General features: G+C 35.9%; 1 protein-coding gene across 3 annotated transcripts in view; it reads right to left on the bottom strand.

Annotated features, from left to right (window-relative positions):
* Positions 1–20,752, bottom strand: part of LINGO2 (leucine rich repeat and Ig domain containing 2) — a 1,215,855-nt gene that overhangs the window by 671,938 nt on the left and 523,165 nt on the right. For all 3 annotated transcript variants that reach the window (XM_036021522.1, XM_028531934.2, XM_036021521.1), the window contains one exon: positions 7,034–7,111. The gene's annotated coding sequence lies outside the window, so the exon portion shown is untranslated. The remainder of the gene's footprint in view (positions 1–7,033; positions 7,112–20,752) is intronic.

Below are 20,752 nucleotides of genomic sequence, written 5' to 3'. Positions count from 1 at the left end.
TTCCTACTTCAAACTATTTAATAAAACTAATTTTAAAAAGAGGTAACTCAAATAAAAGATTCTGGATGAATCTAGCTGTATTATATTGTTATTCTGGTGCTAGGTTGTGCTATCAGATTGAGAAGGAGAAATTTTTTTTGATGAGGAAACCAGCCTGATTAGATAAGAGTGCAAAAACTTAACCTGAGTCACATCTAGATGACCATTAAGCTCAGAGAGCTATGTGCAGTAGATAGCAAAATTGCCCCAATTCCTCACACATGTCTGGATTCCCTGCCTTTGCAGTGTTACCTTGCAGCTACTGTCATCCAGATGTAGAATCCATTTGTCCAGCTCTTCTATATAGACTGACCTTGTGACTTGCTTCAGCCAATAGAATGCAGCCAAAGCAATGTTGGGCCAGTTCTAAGCATTGGCAGTGGGAAGTCTTGAATGCTTTGTCTTGAAACGCTGCCATCCACTACATGAATTTGTTCAAACTAATCAATTGTATGGTAAGAGACATATGGCCCAGTCACTAGCCTGCAATTAGAAAACTGAAAAATGTAAGTGAGTGAGACCACTGTTGACCAGCCAGCCCTGGCCTACTCACTGCTGACCTCATATGCATATGTAAGTTGAGCTGAAATCAGTGGAGCCTGGGCTCTTTGACATTGTCTCTTGACCCACAATCTGTGAGAAACAATCAAATAATTGTGTTAAGTGAGTGTGTTTTGAGAGAGTTTATTACTCAACCAAAAAAAGAAAATCATGTAATCTTAAAGCATTTATGAATCAAGAATAAACTGATTCTAAAATTTTACAAGGACAATTTATTTTCTTCCTATTTTCTTTTTTTTTCTGAAAGTACTCATAAAACATGTTTCCCTGGTTTTAATTTTTATAAACCCATGAAACAGTAGCCATGAATACTTCTATTATGTAAAAAGATCCTTATTTGGCATAGTTTAGACAAGAAAGTCTTCAAAAATAATAAGATCCAAGAGAACAGATTTTAAATTACTTTTTAAAAATTAAACAGAATAAAGTTTCTTAAGGATAAAATAGAAAAACTCAAGGGAAGATGCACAGGTATGAAACAGATATGCTGATCTCCCTTTTCTTAATTTACAGCACTGGGAAAACCCTGCTGCACTCTGGAGCCACAGTCTCCAGACTCATGAGAACAAGAGAATGGGGCGGGAGAAAGTATTTTTATCAAAGTCATCAAGGCACTCATGAGGATAGCATATTTTCCATGAACAAGCGGCATAACTTAGTATCTGCCCTAACACCACATACAGCATAATGGAAATGACACTCTCAGAACACATTCTCCCCCCCAGGGAACTCAACAGTGAACTAGGAAAAGATCACAGGCTCTGACAGCTGATTAGTGAATTAATTAGGTATTGCACTTTTTTAATGTTCTTGTAAATTACAAGTGGTGCATGTATTCAGAGTCATAAAAAGATATTTAGGATCTTAGATGTCACACGACAGTAGAGCCAAATGTCATCACAATCCAGAACAGAGGGAAGCCCAATGAAAACAGGTTTACTAGAGACATGATGAAATTGATTTTATCTCTCTTTCTGAAAATCAAGACTGGTGGCAAAGTTATTTAGGCACCAAGCAAAAGGAATTGATATATTTTTATTGCTCTATAAAGTTTTTTTTTTGATACAGACTTCATATTTACACACTTTTTACCAATCTCTAAAGTCATTTATCCTTATTTAACCCATCGAATGACAGAAGATTTTGAAGACCGCATAGAGAGGATCATTTTCTACTCTACAATGACCATGTCCCCAATATTGCTGCCTACAGTCTCTCAAGAAATATTCTTTTGTTATAGCCCTCCAGTGCTGAGTACACCTTGTTATGTAACAGATTTATCAGTCATGTGATCTTGGGCAAGTTATGTAAGCTCTTCGGGCCTCAATATCTTCATTGGCAGAATGGGGATAGTGGTGATATTCATTTGAGAGGGCTGTTATGGGGATTAATAGAGAAATATTGTGAAGTGCTTAAAATGGTGCCCAAAACAGGGCAAGTGTTTAGAAGTTGTTGAATGAATATTGACATAAAAATGATGTTCTGTTCCCACTGAGATCCATTACCATTAAAACTTTTGATTGCTCAGTGGACAAAGATTTTGATTTCCAACATTCTGAATGAACATGAGTCTTTCTTTAGAAAACAGAGCTTTCACAGAGTTGAAGCACAAAAATACTAATAGAGCATCACATATTAAGAATAGGAGTGTGAAACTTCACATATTTATTTTTTCTTCTTATCTTCTATAACTAGGAGGTTAAGGAGATAAATATAGGGTAGAAACTATATCTGTTAGAGAAAAAGGGGACACTTAAATTAATTTTAAGCCTCTTTTCTGGTGACAGATTGTTCTACAAGCTGCAGCTGTAATTTGATTTACCCCCTGCCTGCCCTGTGGGAATGGCATGTAGCAAATCCAAACCCGGTTCAGTACAATTCAACTCTTACTTTAAGCAAAGCACAGGGAAGGGCCCTAAAGATAATGTGAATCAAACACTGAAATGAGCCCCTCCTCCTTCAAATATCCAAAATACCTATTAATAATAACCTCTTCTAATAAAATCTGATCACTAAAAGTACTTGTGAATATAGAAAGAACACACAAAACACTTTGAAAAGGTATTCTTAATTTTAGTTTCTTTTGTCTGCTATGCACTGAGGATAAATGTTGAGTCATTAAATGATCAACTACATATACTGTTTACTCATACACATATGAGTAAGCAGTGAATATAATATGTGCTCAATACATTTGTGCTTTGGTAGGCCAAGAACTGAGGTAGAAAATAACAGTTCCTTCTTGGCACCTTTATTATTGGCAATAGCTAACATTTACCAAGAATGTGTTAATATATTAAATGATTATCCAGTTCACTACTGGATAACACTACTTCAAAACACTACTATAACATAAGCGCTGTAAAGAAAAATGAGATGGCATCCTGACCAACCTTGATTTAAATAAAAGAGATAGTATCCACACTTAGACTGATCCCAGAGCAGTTGTGCTTCACTATCACATATATTATCATTTGTTTACTTGACAGATATGCAAAAGATTAAGTTCTGAGCTTCCTAGTACCCTACACACACATGCAAATAAATCTAATGCATGATCCAGTGGAATCATAAGATGAAAATTAGTAAGTTGGCAAGAGAAGCACTGCTATTTGGAGTGCTGAGACTAGAGGATGACATGTCCCATGGTCTCCTTAATGGAGCAAATTTATAAAGAATGCAGGAACACACCATAAATAAAACTACTACAGCAAATGCAAGCATGGATTTTTAGCACTTCAAATACAAATCAATGTAAGGCAATTGCATTGATTCACACTGTGGTTGAGTGAAAACACTTGTACAGAGTAAATACAAAGATTGCAATAATCTTGTTTAATCCATTGATAAAATTTAAGCTATAGAGATCAATGACAAGAATTCATATCATTCAGGCAGTCCTCCCTCAATATTTCATCTTGCTTCTGCTTTGCTGATTAATACCAGCTGGCAGAACCGTGATGTATGTATTATATAATGAGTAACAAACCACAAATATGTGGTGAGACTAAGTAAGAACATAACTGTTCATTTAAAAGCATGCATAATTTTGGCATCTGCTTAGAAGCTGAGATGCTTAACCAGAACACTTACCTAAAAAGGTTACTAGTATCTATGCAGAGAAGTACAAAAGGGAATATCTATAGCCAGTATCTGTATTTTCCTTAGAAAAAAAAACTCTGATTTTATTCAATACATGAACAGAAGTCTGATTGAAAGGATATCTTATTCTAGTCATAATTCTAAAGCATTAAAATATTACCCATAAAATATTTAACTTTATGCTCTAAAATAAACTCATCGGTAACTAAATAATTTAGGGGCTTTAATTCAAGGTCGGTGAAACGGCAAAACATACAGTTCATAACAGTTGATCTTAAGTCATTCCTTCTTACTGTCATTAGTACATGAGCTTCAATAATATCTAATCGTGAGCAGTAGTGATATCATCCTCTTTGCACAGACTAGTAAACTAAGCCCTGAGACCCCATGTAAATTCCCAAAGAGCCAGAAGCAGTGAGTGTTCACCCACACAGGAATGCTGACTCTGCTTCTGGTATTGCAACCACTGAACCTCTGCCTCTCACTACTAGCAACCTACATCAAATATGTAAAATTTATAAATTTTTGGAGCCAGAAATAATCTTTGGGACAGATGCAAAGCATTATTTCTTCAAACACTGATTGATAACGATTCCTGCAAAGAAGTAGTGGGCCAGCCAGCATACCAAATGCCATGCTTAGATGCAGGATTCTCCTGCAGTAGCCCATTCTATTCAGGGAGAAATTATAATTTTTTACACATTTATGTGTTTTTTTGTTTACTTAAACTAAATCCATATAATATTATTTTTTTTAAAAATATGTGCCATATTGGATCACATTACAACCAAATGTCCCAGAACATCATTTGAGTCACGGGTATAAAAGTCTAAACTCCCATCCATCTTACCTATATTTATAGAGAATTATCATCATTCTATCAAAATAGGGCAAACCTAATATTTTCAAATGTTCAAATTTCCTCACTGTCACGTTTGTGTTGGGCAGTTATCCTTGAGTTTTCAATGTCCCACTTCAGCATGTAGACACAGCTTCAGTTTTATGAGTGTTCTGTTCAAAGTACTGACCTAGTTTACAGGCCCTTCTCTGTCCAATACGCCCATGTTAATACCATTCACATTCTACTTGCATGTTGGTTATCACACCAGTGACATTTACCTTTTAAACTTGAATCAGCGATTCTTTGTATAAAATAAAATGTCTCAGCTACAATCACAATTTTTCTCTCTCTTTACTAATATATATATATTTTTAATTCTAATAGCTTTAGAATGGAAAGATGCTTTTTGGAACCTTGCCCAAGGTTTTAAGGAACTAAAGATTAGCGATAAAAAATAGGTAAACAGATTAGTACCTGAGGAGGTGTGTGGGCCATTGTTAAAACCCCTCTTTGCCATGAGAAAGGCAAAATCAAGGAGCATGGGAAGAAGAAGGGACTGAAGATGAAGGTGAAAATGAGCTTAATTTTCATAACAAGAATCTAGAAGATACAGAACCTGTCCTTTCATCCTGTTTATGTTATATGCTTCAAATTTTTGTTAAAATGAAACTTCTCAGTGCAGGCAAATTCTATATGCTTCAAATTTTTGTTAAAATGAAACTTCTCAGTGCAGGCAAATTCCCATATGGCTTTGATGTTTTATAAAATTCCATCAAAGTCAAATGAAATATTAATTTTCAAACAACCTCTAGTCATTTCATAAATTAATAGTGTGTGTTTCATGTTTTTGCAGATAAAATAAAATCACCTCCTATCTACTATCAAGGTACATCTGAAGATAGCACTGGGTTTACAACCAGGGAGAGACTGCACAACTTCACATAAATTCAAGCAGGAAAAAGAGGTTAATTTGTCAGGATTACTTAAACTGGCTAAAGGAACTATAAAAGAACATATTAAGAAATATTCAAAGAAGTAATTATATTTCAGAGTGTCTTCAAATCATGTCAAATTTATCATATTTTAAGTGCCATCAAATGTTCTTTTTTGATTGTAAGAGCCCTGTAAATGATAGATAGTTTTGTGCTGTGCAAATGACAAATTACTTCTAATTCTCTTCACGTAACTGTCTATCCACTTTTTCCTTATTATCTCATCCACGTGAACATGATGGAAACCCTTGTAAAATGTGAGCCATATGACTCATCATACAGTTTATAACTTAAATTTTATCAATTATGCCTTATATATTTTTTTTAAATCTGACCAATTCAACACATTCCATGACTATTTAATTTCTCTCCTATTGCACCTTGAAATACATTTTTTTTTAATTTAAGCCAACACATCTACGCACGGAGAGTCAGAATTTCCCTTTTGATCCCAAAACACCATCCTAGACTGGTGTTTGGGTGTGTGTCCTTGACTTGTACATGGTAGACCATTTACATGCACTTCATTCCTTATTTGCTATTATTGTCAGTCTACTAGGCATCCGAAATGGTACTGGAAGTAGTCACGTTCCTTTTCTAGGAAAGCTGATTTTCAGAAGGAAATATTATTTACTTCATTTCTTGGTCTTCATGAGGACACACTGATATATTCCCATATGTCTTCACTTAATTGCATTAATAAGGCCTTTCTTTAGAGTTACTGGCCAAGACTTATACTTCTGGGGGCGCCTCAAATCCTAATTTCTTCCTCAATAATTTTATGTGATGAAAAGAAAGCAATGATTACAAATGTCCTCATTTACTAACAACTGAAAACAACAATTAAAATAACAAAAAACAAAACAAAAAAAACCCAACTTTGTTGTGACGCTTGCTAAAGGAGAGATAGAAAAACTAATAAGACCAAAAAAAAGTCATCCATATCACATATACAAAACCCCTGAAAAGGTGTGAGTTAGTTTGTACTCTTACAAATGCAATTTTTCAAATACATGGAGAGTAAAGGTTATACCCTCCAAGGATAATGAAATAAAAAAGCCCAGAGTAACTCAGCTTCCACTTCAAGTTAAGAATAATATACTCCAATATCACTATCTATGTCATAAGTGTTAATAAGGAAAATATTTTAACTATTACGTTATAACAGTTTATATGTTATAAACCATGTAAAACCATTACCATGGTTTAAAAGTACAAAAATAATTGTAATCAAACAAAAGCTATGTACAGACTATCTGAAACATCACACACAATATTTATGATAGTTTTACAGAGAAAAATATATGCCCAGAATTGCCAATATGCCAATAATTTCCTCTAGTCACTTTGGAGCTAAGAAACTAGTGGAACTATTTAATTAAATATAAGAATAAATAAAATGTCAGTAACTTCTTGGTATAAAGAAACTAAATCTTATGACAAAAAAAATGGCATTCATTTCACCCTAAAATATAATTAAAATAAATTGGGTATTTACCTTGTGATTAAAAATCCACTGGACACTTTAGAGGCCCCGGCAGCTCATAACCCAGCCTTCCAGTGTGCTCTTCAATGCCTATAAATAAGGAAGGTGAAAAAGAACATTTGGAGTGATGTATCTCTTTGTACAATGATGCTGATTAGCTATGAAACTTGTATTATCTTTTCTCATTACCATTTAAAAATACCTCCTTAAATATTGCTGTCATAGAGTTTGCTAAATATAAAATATAACAATGAAGAATATGCCTTTCCAGGACTTTCAAGGCAATAAAGGGACGCTAACCTATGAAACACTACAAAAAATAAAACCACTCAATCACATGTAATTTTACTTAGAAAAACTGTTGTACTAAGAAAACTAAACCATTTGGTTCCTTATTATGTACACATTACCAACATAAACGTTTTTCTAGTCATAAAACCGAGTTATAAGTAATAGGGGGTGTTGGCTCCTTGTTTAGTTTTTTACTATTGACTTCTTTCCTAGATTTTAGCAAGTACTGTTAACTTTATGTCCCATAATTTTTCTGGATATAATTTATAAAATGTGAGAAGTGACATCCATCTATTTGATAAGTTGATGTGTAATACATAGATATTTAAGTGACTTCTGTTTCTAGGCAATATACACAAAAATACTGAAAATTAATAACTGATGCTTTCATGTCCTGCCTCAATTATGTGTGGAAGAAGCTTTTAAAATCATTATTTTCCCCCACCTACTTGCTAAAAGAGAAAAAAAGTGATAGGTAGGATGTATACGTACTTTGTTGTTGCCCAGTGCAACTCTCTATATTTCCTGTACACAAACACAACCTAAATAGGTAGAACAGGAGCCTGTTACAATTCTCTCCTAAATCTCCTTGATTGGAATCTCATGCATGTACTGTTAAATCCAGGCACAAATCTCAATGAAGCAGCACCATAGGCTTCTGTGCCCCATCTCCCACCCCTTTCGGAAAATCTCTAATCTGTTAGGTGGCAAAGAAGACTAGGGTAGGAGCAGAGATGATGGAAAGCTCAAAAAGGAAAGGCATATCTTTGTCAAGGCCCACGTAGCAGGTTAGAACATAAATACATTGCTTTTTTTCCCACTGCAGAGGGATCATGTAAGGTCCTGCTTTAAGGGTTAGGTTCATACAAATCACATTTCCAACTCAATGTTTCTAGAAACTATTATCGTGAATTATATATATTAGTATATACAAATAGTAAATGTCTATATGAAGGTATGTACTTATACAAATTTATATATTTATATATATATATACACACATACAGACATATACACACACTAGTAGCTTCGGTTTGTGCTTCTTTGTCTCTTTATTCTTGAGAATGACAGCTCGCTTTGTGTTTTTTATATGTTTGTTTTTTTAAATTTTATTTTTAGACTTCTGGCAAGATGGAGGAATAGGTGGATGCACCGTTCCTCCTCGCACAACCAAGAACAGAACAATAATTTACAACAATGATTTGCAGTCATAATATCAGAACTGTCAGAGGATTTATCTAAATGGAAGTCGGACAGCCAAGAAGTTGAAGTAGACCCGTACATCCAGACTGGTAGGGGACGACGAGCCGAGCGGGCGCGGGGCTGGCGCGGGTCGCAGGCACGCGTAGGTCGGGGGAAATTTGGCGCAAAATCGGCGCGACAGCAATCCGGGGCGCAAGAGTGCAGCGGTGCAGCAGTGATCCCTGAGTACCAGCAGCAGCTGGGGGAATCAGTGGGGCAGCGATTGTGGACCAGGGCAGAGCTCTCAGCCCAGGATCCCAGGGAAGTGTCTGACTCCAGGAGAACTGAACGGTCGCCATTGATCCCTCCCATACCCGCTCCCGCCCCTGCCCCCACATATAACATCACAATCTAGCGACTGGGGCGCCCAGCCCCAGTGAACACCTAAGGCTCCGCCCCCCACTGTAACTAGAGCGACCAGACCAGAGAAAAAATAAATAAATAAATAAAATAATAGGAGAGACATAAGATATGTTTCCAGCAGAACAGATCAGTCCCCCAGGACTCATCCTTTTGAGTGACCAAGAAATAGCCAATCTATCAGATGCACAGTTCAAAACACTGGTGATCAGGAAGCTCACAGAACTGGTTGCAAATTACATGAAAAAATGCAGATTACCATAAAAGAGATGCAGGAAGATATACGGAGGAGAGCCAATAGTGAAAGGAAGGAATCTGAGTCTCAAAACAACACAGTGGACCAGAAGGAAGATAGAATCAACCAAGCAGGAAAGCATGATGAAATAAGAATTCAAAAAATCGAAGAAAAGCTTAAGACCATCGAGGACACCTTTAAACGTTCCAACATCTGAATTATAGGGGTACCAGAAAGGGAGGACCAACAAGTGGAAAAGTTATTTGAACAAATAATAAAGGAGAACTTCCCCAAACTGGCAAAGGGAACAGTCTTCCAAGAAATCCAAGGAGCGCAGAGAGCCCCAAAGAAGTTGGACCCAAGAAGAAACACACCAAGGCACATCATAATTACATTAGCCAAGGTAAAAACGAAGGAGAGAATCCTAGAAGCAGCAAGAGATAAGGGGACAGTAACCTACAAAGGAGTTCCCATCAGACTGTCAGCTGATTTCTCCAAAGAGACCTTACAGGCAAGAAGGGGCTGGAAAGAAATATTCCAAGTCATGAAAGACAAGGACCTACATCCCAGATTGCTCTATCCAGCAAAGCTCTCATTTAGAATGGAAGAGAAGATAAAGTGCTTTTCAGATAAGGTCAAATTAAAGGAGTTCATCATCACCAAGCCCTTACTTTATGAAATGCTAAAGGGACTTATCTAAGAAAAGAAGATAAAGAAAAGACATGTATAGTAAAAGGACAGCAAACTCACAATTATTAACAACCACACCTAAAGCAAAACCAAAAGAAACTAAGTAAACAACTAGAATAGGAATAGAACCACAGAAATGGAGGGCACATGGGGGGCTAGCAGTAGGGGTGGGAGGAGGAGAGAGGGGGAAAAGGTATAGAGAATAAGTAGCATAGAATGTAGGTTGAAAATAGATAGGGGGAGGGCAAGAATAGTATGGGAAATGTAGAAACTAAAGAACTCATAAGTATGACACACGGACATGGACTAAAGGGGGGGAACGTGGGTGGGAGAGGGGGTACAGGGTGGAGGGGAGTGAAGGGGGAAATGGGACAACTGTAATAGCATAATCAATAAAATATATTAAAAATTTTATTTTTAAATTACATTTGACATTCAGTATTATTTCATATTAGCTGCAGCTGTACAACATAGTGTTTATACTATTATATAATTTATAAAGTGATTTCCCCAATAGTTCAAATACCTACCTGTCACAACACATAGTTATTGCAATGTTATTGACTATATTTTCTTTGCTGTACTTTACGTCCTTATGTCTACTTTGTAACTATCAATTTGTGCTTCTTAATACCTTTCCCTTTTTCATCCAGCCCCCCAACCCCTCTTAACTCTGGCAACTGGAACTTCTCTGCATCTATGAGTCTGTGTTTGTTTTGTTTGTTTGTTTTAGATTCTACACATAAGTGAAATCCAATGGTATTTGTGTTGCTTTAACTTATTTCACTTAGCATAATACCTTCTATCTAAGTCCATCCATATTATTGCAAACAGCAAGATTTTATTCTTTTTATGGCTGAGTGAAATTCTATTGTATATATGTACCACCACCTTTTTGGCCATTTGTCTATTGGTGGACAAGTGGGTTGCTTCCACATCTTGTCAATTGTAAATAATGCTTCAGTGAACACAGGGGTGGATATATTCTTTTGAATTAGTATTTTGGGTTTCTTCATATATATTCTCAGTAGTGTAATAGCTGGGTTATAAAGCAGTTAGTTTTACTTTTTTGAGGAAACTCCATACTGTTTTCCACAGTGGCTGTACACAAGGGTTCTCTTTGCTCTGCATTCTTAGCCACACGTTGTTTGTTGATTTATTGATGATAACCATTCTGACATGTGTGAGGATATATCTCATTATGGATTTAATTTGCATTTTTATGGTGACTAGTGACATTGAACATCTTTTCATATGTCTATTGGCCATCTGCATGTCCTCTTTAGAGAACTGTCTATTCAGATTCTCTGCCCTCTTTGAAATTGGATTGTTTGTTTCTTTGATGTTGAGTTGTTTGAGTTTTTTAAATAAATTTTGGACATTAACCCCTTATTGAATGTATGATTAGTGAATATCTTCTTCCACTCAGTAAGTTATTCTTTTGCTTTGTTGATGGTTTCCTTTACTGTACAAAAACTTTTATAGTTTGATGTAGTTCAATTTGTTTATTGTTTTCTTTTGTTTCTCTTGCCAGAGGAGGTATGTCAGAAAAAAGATATTCTGAAGAGAGATGTCAAGGAGGTTACTGCTGTTTCCTTCCAGGAGTTTTGTAATTTTTATTCTTACATTTAGACCCTTAATCCATTTTGAATTTATTCTTATACATGGTGTAAGGAGTTAGTCTAGCTTTATTTTGTTTGCATGTATCTATCCAGTATTCCTAACACCTATTATTGAATAGACTATCTTTACCCTATTGTATGCTCTTGCTTCCTTTGTCATATATTAATTGACCATATATGTGTGGGTTTATTTCTGATCTCTTTATTAAAACTCACTTTAAAGCAAAGACACTTTCTAGTCAAATAAATATATTCTGCATGATGATGAGGATCCCATTACATTCTAGAAAGACATCAGAAGCTGTATTTACATTAGGGAGAAACACACTTTGAAAGAAAGTATTAACCAGTTTTGATAAGAAAGGGAGTATTCTAAAGTTGAGAATAGTGGGGCAGAAGATAGAAAAATACTGAAATACCAGGGATGGCTGCATAGCATTTCTGGGCATACTGCAGAACTATCCTGATTTCCTAAAAACACATCAACTAATCCAATGCTCCATCATCTTATAACTCCATAGTCACAACTGTTTGGCTTGTTTAAATTTTGTTATTTAAAATTCTATCATAAGCAACCTTAAACTTTTATTGAAGTTTCACTGTGACAAGTGCTGTGATGGGCATATCACTTAGTCAATAAGATAGACGCATTATCACACTTTGCAGGCAGCTGCCATTGTCTTCTATATTACACATCTCAGGATAAAAATCCTAAACTGGAAACTGCATGTTCCATAAGTTAACAGTATTTCTTACTAATTATAAGTCTTAAGTTCTGTAGCTTTAATTTGCTTAAATATTTCTAAATACCTAAAGTATTTATTGAATAGTTAAAATGTATACATATGTAAAAATCATCAAACAAAATCCATTATTTAGTTATCCAAAATTTACATTTTATCCTTACATTAGGATGGAGTTGATCCTGGAAACTCAAAAGCCCTTTTGTTTACAATCATATTTAAGGATTACATTCATGACATCTTTAAGGAAGAAGCAATGTGTATTATGTCTCCAACCCATCAATTGGAATTTCCTAATTTTGCTGAAAGGTCATTTTAATAAAGACCAAATATTGTTTGAGGCCAATGAAAAGTGAGCTATGATGGCAAAGTAAATTGTATAAATGCAAAAGTGATTGGATGTAAAATATTAGATATAAAACAAAGTTAGGAAGAGATAAAGTAGTTGAGAAAGAAGATAGGAAAAATTTGTTGGTAATATCCAAGAAAAGTCTCTGTGTCTGTAGGGTATTTCTTTTGACAGGAGTTGAAGGAGTACAGCTGTCTCAGTACAAATTCCTTCAGAGTTTGCTGGGTTATTAATGGTATATTGGAGAAAAGAAATGCAGAAGGGATGGAGGAACAGAGGGAGAGAAACATGGATGTGAGAGACAAAAATTGATCTGTTACCTCTTGAGGTGCCTTGACCCAGGACCAAACCTGCAACCTAGGCATGGTGCCCTGACCAGGAATCAAACTGGCCATTTACTCACCTTATGGGGTGATGCCCAACCCACTGATCCATATGCATTAGGGCTGCCCTCAACGTTTTGACTGAGACGTATAATTTGAGATAAGTGATGTCTAGAATGCAAAACATAGGAAACGGACGAGTGTGTATTTGCAAAGTATTTAGTAGACAGGATATAGTGTAGGCCAAATGTAAAAATAAAAAATTTGCCCAGGGGCTTAGGATGTTCAATAAAGACACACTTAAAGCAGGCAGCTATGTAATAAAACAAAATTAAACCCAACCAGAAAGAAGTTCATAAAATATACACAGACCTTTTTTTACCTTAGCAGTAGAAATACTGTTGTTTTTTCCCCCTAAGATCACATGACCAATTACTGGCAGAGATAATATACACCTTCTGACTTTTAATTTACTTCCCTTTTCACTACCATTTCTAGTGTCTTTCTATAATAAGGTCATTATATATTATAATTGAATCCCAAGAGTATATGTAATACTAAGCAGATAATGACTCTAAGTGCAGCACTGCATTAAAGCAGGTATTAAAGTATAATGCACTTATCCCAGTCCCCAGTATTTCCTGACTGATTAAATGACAGCTGGTATTGTTCTATCATTATCTATACAATGACAGAAAATGTAAGTGAGAAGAAGATAGTGGTGACAAGAGAAAAAATGATTAAGAGGGTCAATGAACATGCTCTAGCAGTAATTTTAGAGGGATTAATATTTTTAAAACTAAACCAAAGCTGATTTAATCCCTATGCAAACAAGCAACTTGAACTTGAAGGTTAGAGATGTGCAATGTAATTTGTAAAAGAATAATTGTTGTTTCATTTAATTCTTTGGACTACGATTACAGTGATCTCCAAGAGTAAGGGATATTTTAAAATTAAGTCAAACTGGGGTAAGTGTATTCTTTAGGTTTACAGTGGTATGCTAGTGAATATTTGAAAACAAAGGGAAAAAATATCAGTCTTCCTGGGCCTTCAATGATATTTTAGATGAAAAAATAGGCACCTACACCATGAATATTTCTGTGCCTACATACCTTCTAGTTAAGAATTTACATCTGACCTTTAGAGTTTAGGAGAAAAATGTCTGTTTTAACTAAAAGGGTAGAGGTTTTTACCATTTCTCTCTCTTTCCTGTCATATATTTTAGTGATTCCCATTCTTTATTTTGAAGTGGGGAAATACTGAGAAAACTTTTTTTCCCAGAGAAAATACACAGTATTATGGCATTTTCTACTTAAAGAAAAGTAATTCTCTCACTAATTTTTTTATTTGCTACTATTGATACTTAGTACACAGTGGTGTGTGGGCTCTGTGCAACTTAATTCTCTCTTGCTGTATTGAAGAACCTATAGTTAAATCCATTTCAAGAACCTTGACTTCTGGCCAAGATGGAGGCATAGGTGCACTGTGCCTCTTCACACAACCAAAGGAAGGTAATGTTAAAAGAAGGGCAACAACAAATTTAAAAACAAAAACAACAAGAACTGCCAGAATATCAAACTGTATGAAAGACTGACACCCAAGGAGTTAAAGAAGAAACATTTGTCCAGATCAGCAGGAGGGGCACAGATGGGCAGCCAGGTGGAGAGGACTCATGGCAAGGAGGTGGTTGGAGGACTGGGACGGGCTGCGGCTGGTGGAGCAGGAAGTACCACATTGTGATCAGATAAACCAGAAGGAACAACTGGGGAGAAATATAGACCATGCAACACAGGGTTCCAGTGTGGGGAAATAAAGCCTCAAAACCGCTGACTGAAAACATCTGTGGGGGTTGAAGCAGCAGGAGAAACTTCCAGCCTCACAGGACAGTTCATTGGAGAGACCCACAGGGTCCTAGAATGTACACAAAACCCACCTACCCAAGAATCAGCACCAGAAGGGCCCGATTTGCTCGTGGGTAGCAGAGGAAGTGACTACAAGCAGGCAGAGAACTGAACAAATGGCATTCTTTCCTCTAGGACCGTTCCCCACATACAGCTCCACAAAGCAGCAACCTGGGTTGGCCCGCCCTGGCTAATACCTAAGGCTCCACCCCTTACTTTGTAATAGGTGTGATGAGACCAAAAAAAAAAAAAAAAAAAAAAAAAGAAAAAGAAAGAAAGAAAGAAAGAAAAAAAATGGCCCAAATGAAAGAACAGATCAAAGCTCCAGAAAAATACAACCAAGTGACAAAGAGATGGACAACATATCAGATGCACAGTTCAAAACACTGGCAATCAGGATGCTCACAGAAATCATTGAGTATGGTCACAAAATAGAGGGAAAAGTGAAGGCTATTCAAAGTGAAATAAAAGAAAATGTACAGGGAACCAACAGTGATGGGAAGGAAACCAGGACTCAAATCAACAGTTTGCAACAGAGGGAAAAATAAACGTTCAGCCGGAACACACTGAAGAAATAAGAAATCAAAAAAAAAAAAATGAGGAGAGGTTTAGGAACTTAGGACAATATTAAACATTCCAACGTCCGAATCATGAGTGTGCCAGACAGAGAGAAGAGGAAGAGTGAGATACTGAAAATTTATTTGAAAAAATAATGAAGGAGAACATCCCCAATCTGGCAAAGGAAATCGACTTCAAGGAAGTCCAGGAAGCTCAGAGAGTCCCCAAAAAATTGGATCCAAGGAAGCACACACTAAGACATATCATAATTACATAAGCCAAGATTAAAGATAAGGAGAAAATCTTAAAAACAGCATGAGAAAAGGAGACAGTTACCTACAAAGGAGTACCCATAAGGCTATCAGCTGATTTCTCAAAAGATACCTTGCAGGCAAGGAAGTGCTGGAAAGAAGTATTTCAGGTCATGAAAGGCAAGGAGCTACATCCAAGATTACACTATCCAGCAGAGCTATCATTTAGAATGGAAGGACAACTAAAGTGCTTCTCAGATAAGGCCAAGTTAAAGGAGTTCATCATCACCAAACCATTATTGTATGAAATGTTAACAGGACTTACTAAGAAAAAGAAGATGATAAAAAACATAACAGTAAAATGATAACAAACTCACAACTATCCACAACTGGACCTAAAAAAACAAAAACAAAAACAAACTAAGCAAACATCTAGAACAGGAACAGAATTACAGAAATGGAGATCATATGGAGGGTTATCAGCAGGGAGGTGGAGCAGGCAGAACAGGGGAAAAGGTACAGGCAATAAGATGCAAAAAATCTTTACATAATAGAAATGACATTTCCTGGAAACATATTTACTCAACATTACTTTACCATTAGGGTAGAAACATAGAATATACCATTCATTGAATCTTAATTCTAATATAACAAAGTAGCTATATGATTATTAATTGTAATATCACAAAATAGACAAATACTAAGAATTAAGCTATATAATTCATAACTCTATTATAATAAATTGGCTCTACTATTGACTGTAACAAAGGTACTGTCAAAAGGAAATGGGAGAAATAGTTTCACTGAGCAATTTGGACCCTGGTATTCACTAGAACTCTTTTAATATTAAAGTAAATATTATTCCGAGTTAAAAAAAAACACAGACACAGTATTATTTGACTGAATCACTCTACAGATATTTTAAAAATAACATATTGCCCAACCATGCTGAAAGAGAATCTTGAACTCACATTACACCAAATCCTATTTTAGTATGAAATGCACATCACTTATTCTTCAGGCGAGAAAAACAGTAATTTTTTTAAAAAAGAAATTTTTATTCTTTTCTAATTTAAGTTGCCTTATTTTAAATTTCTTTTTTTGGTGGTTCCCAAAAGAATGACAAGGGTTCACTCTGGATTGCTTTAGTGGCTTACATTTCCTTTTGTTCTTCATTTTCTTAGAGATGTAAGTGGTAGAGATATCAGCATTTTCATTTGGTTTAATCCTCAAAACCCAAGAGTGAAAGAAACACACTCTCACCTTTTATTAGGTCAATAAAGTGAAAGCTTTCTTTGCACTTAACCATTTAAAAAGTTGAAATTCTACCACGACTAAAAGTGAAATATATATTTTATTTTGTCTTAAAAGATATCTTTATAAAATATTTAGTTTTAAATTACACACATATAAAAAACAATTTTGTGTCTTTTATATATTAACATAATAATAATTCATATATACCAGATGCTATCCCTAAGCAGAGCACTCTTCTAAGTATTTTATATCTTAATTCTCACAACAGTTGATTGATACTATTTTTATCACAATTGAAAAATAGAAAATTGAGGCACAGAGATATTAACTAATCAAGCAATTAACAGGGCTGGAATTTAAACTAAAGCAGCATAACTACAGACCTGGAGCTGTTAACAGTAATAGTGCTACCTCTGATTAAAAGATACTAATGATGGCATTCTGATAACAATACACACAAAAGTAGTCCTTTATCATCTTAACCACACTCAAACTAAAAATATCAAATCATAGAAGCACATATAGGGTGACAGGAACAGTTTTGTTAAAAATAACTGTTAAACTTCTCTGAAGGTATGGGTTATCCCTGCTTAGTTTACAGAATATTCACCATCTCTGGTAGAGTACCAAACCTATTAAAAACCAATCAATAAATCTGTTGCATAAGTAAATTAATAAGTATGAAGAAACTTATGTGAGCATTGGTGTTTCTGCAAAACCCAGGTGGAAGTGCCAGCTCCAAACACCCTAACAAGCAGACTAGTCTGAATTCTGTACACACCTTCATCGGGTCCACACCTCCCATTCCTCACCTTCAACTCTACCATCCAGTACTCGCACATATTCTTGTCAGCTCCATTAACCTATGTTCTATTTACAACTGCCTAAATTCATATTCTTTATGTTCTTGCTCTATGTTATGTTCATTTAATAAACTAATGAAAAAATGTGATTCCAAATAATACTGGTATGTTTTCACTGAGGCTTTTGAGAGAAATATCATTAATCAGAATAATAATTCTAATCATGAGGAGATCAGACAATAATACCACAGGTCATAAAACCAAACCCAGAAGACAATATCCTATCATTGTCCTAGGTTTCTCTTCCCTCAACTCCTTAGGTGCATATTAAATTGTCTTACTTGTTATCATCTTTATTGCCACCCCTTGTCCAAGCCAGCCATTACCTGTCTCCCAGGTTACTCTCATTGCCTCCTAACTAGTCTTTCTACCTATTCTCTTTCCCTTCCAATCCATTCTCTATATTCCAGCCAAAATTATCAAAAATATCAGTTGGATCACATCTCTCTATAAATGACCTCCCTTCATACTTTGGAGACTTTATGTTTTTTTTTTTTTTCTTTCCATATTCATTCTTTCTCTTGATCTCACTCTTGCTCTCCCCTTTCCTCCCTCCCTCTTCCTATATCTTTCTTCCCCTTACTAGCCAAAGCTGACCTTTCCAATCCATCTGTGACCAGGGCTGACAATTTAGCACCATTTCAAGACTCTGACATGCACTCTTCCTCTGTTAGAGTAATCCTGTTTCCACTCTTTGCCTAGCCATTTTTGTCTCACCTTAGGTTTCAGCTTAAATATCACTTCTGAATGTGTACTTCATTCTAAATGGGAGTCCCCTCTGATGTGGCTTCCCCAAGTTTTCTTCCCTGTCATTTCTCAGAATAATGTAGTTGTTCTGAGCACCAGATTTATACCCACACTTACTGAGTTTGAATCCTGAATGCACCACTTGCTAGTTTGTATGACATTGGAGAAGCTCTTTATCCTTGCTATGCTCCAATTTCCTTATCGATGAGGTATGATATTATTTACTTAATAGGGTGGTTGTCAGGACTGAGTTAATACCTGTAAGCACACAGAACAGTGCCTGGCACATTAATAATAAATGTGAGCTATTACCATTCAGTGGAATTGTATTTATCTCTGTACTTATTTGATAGTTTGTCTTTCTCATAAACATGCAAACTCAAAGTGAGCAGGAACCAAAGTTATATTCTTACCAGTACAAACCTGGTACCTCTTACAATATATAGCTTAGGAAAAGCTCAATAAATAGTTATTGAAGAAATCAGTTGAATAAATTCATGACTCTATGAATGTATAGAATAAAAAACTTGAAAAAAGAGAAAATAATATGAATCAACCATCTCTTGGCTGGTGAGTTTGCGATGTTCATAAAATTATACATACAGTATAGGCTTGGGGATCATATGTGGTGGTCAATTTCACGTGTTTGGAAAGTTGACTGGATCTAAAGAAAATATTAATATTGTACCCATTCAGCTGTTTTTCAATTCAAAGTCATTTGAGAATTAATTAAAACACCTGAAACAATTCTTGGGAGCTTGTTTTATAACATCCTATTTCTGTCATTGTACTTCATTAGTAAATACAAAAATTTTGTATTTACTCTAAAAACAAGTTCTGAGTTTTAAAAAATCTTCACTCTTTACTTAGTCTGTGTTCTTCTAAAATTAACAACTTCTCTGATGAACTTGACAGAAATCTAGTAATCAGAAGATTGGAAGAAACATCTCCTTTTAATTTCTTCCTCTGGGAAAAGGGCAAGATAATATAATTTAACCCCATCCAGTGGTGTTCTCAGGATAGGCATCCAGCTAGCTGTGCAATGTATCTGTACCTTAACACTAACTACTGTATCAACCCTTTTACAGAGGGCAGAGAAAGGAAAAACAGAAAAGGGTAATGTAAAAATAGCAGGCAGGTGTTCCAGACAGATGGAGGTGTAGGCAGAACCATTTGCTTCCTCCCACAACCAAAAGAAGGACAACAACCAATTTAAAAACAAAGAACAGCCAGAACTGCCAGAAAATCATTTGCATCTAAGTCCAACAACCAAAGAATTAAAGAAACATTCATCCAGAGTGGTACAAGGTTTAGAGATGGCCAGCCGGGATGGAGAGGAACAGGCAATGTGGTGGACTATGTGGGTAATCCCTTATTCAACATATTCATGCACATATAAGCTGGGAAGAGCAATGGTGGAGCAAGACAGACCACAAAACCCAGGATTTCAGCACGGGAAACTAAAGACTCAAAACCCCTGGCTGAAAAAATCTGTGGGGGTTGTGGTGGTGGGAGGAACTCCCAGTCTCACAGGAGAGTTCACTGGAGAGACCCACAGTGTCCCAGAAGGTACATAAACCCACCCACATGCAAATTAGCATCTAAAAGAGCACATTCTGCTTGTGGGAAGCAAGGGAAGTGAGGGAAAGTGGGACAATAGCAGAGCAACCCTGATTGTTCCCTGTCTGACCCCTCCCCCAGAGATAGCACCACAATACAGCAAAGAGGGTTGCCCCACACTGGCAAATATCTAAGGCTCCACCCTTTACCACGTAACAGGTGCACCCAAATAAAGAAATATGGCTCAAGTGAAAGAACAGATCAAAACTCCAGAAAAAGAACTAAGCAACAAGGAGATAGACAACCCATCTGATGCAGAGTTCAAAACACTGGTAATGAGGATACTCACAGAACTGATTGAGCTTGGTTGTAAAATGAAGGAAGAAATGAAGGCTACACAAAGTGAAACAAAGGAAAATATACAGGGAACCAACAGTGAAGGGAAGGAAACAGGGACTCAAATCAATGATTTGGAACAAAAGGAAAAAATAAGCATCCAAGTAGAACACAATGAAGAAATAAGACTGAAGCAAAGAAATGAGGAGAAGCTTAGGAATCTCTGGGACAACTTTAGCATTCTAACATCTGAATCATGGGGTTGCGGGAAGGAAAAAAGGAAGAGTCAGATATTGAAAATTTATTTGAAAAATTAATGAAGGAAAACTTCCCCAATCTGGCAAAGAAAATGGCCATTCAGGAAGTCCAAGAAGCCCATAGAGTCCCAAAAATGTTGGACCCA

This window comes from Phyllostomus discolor, chromosome 3, assembly GCF_004126475.2.
Source record: "Phyllostomus discolor isolate MPI-MPIP mPhyDis1 chromosome 3, mPhyDis1.pri.v3, whole genome shotgun sequence".
In the NCBI taxonomy this organism is placed as follows: domain Eukaryota; kingdom Metazoa; phylum Chordata; class Mammalia; order Chiroptera; family Phyllostomidae; genus Phyllostomus; species Phyllostomus discolor.
Note: the sequence above shows the minus strand (reverse complement) of the source record. Positions and strands in the feature narration are given on the sequence as shown.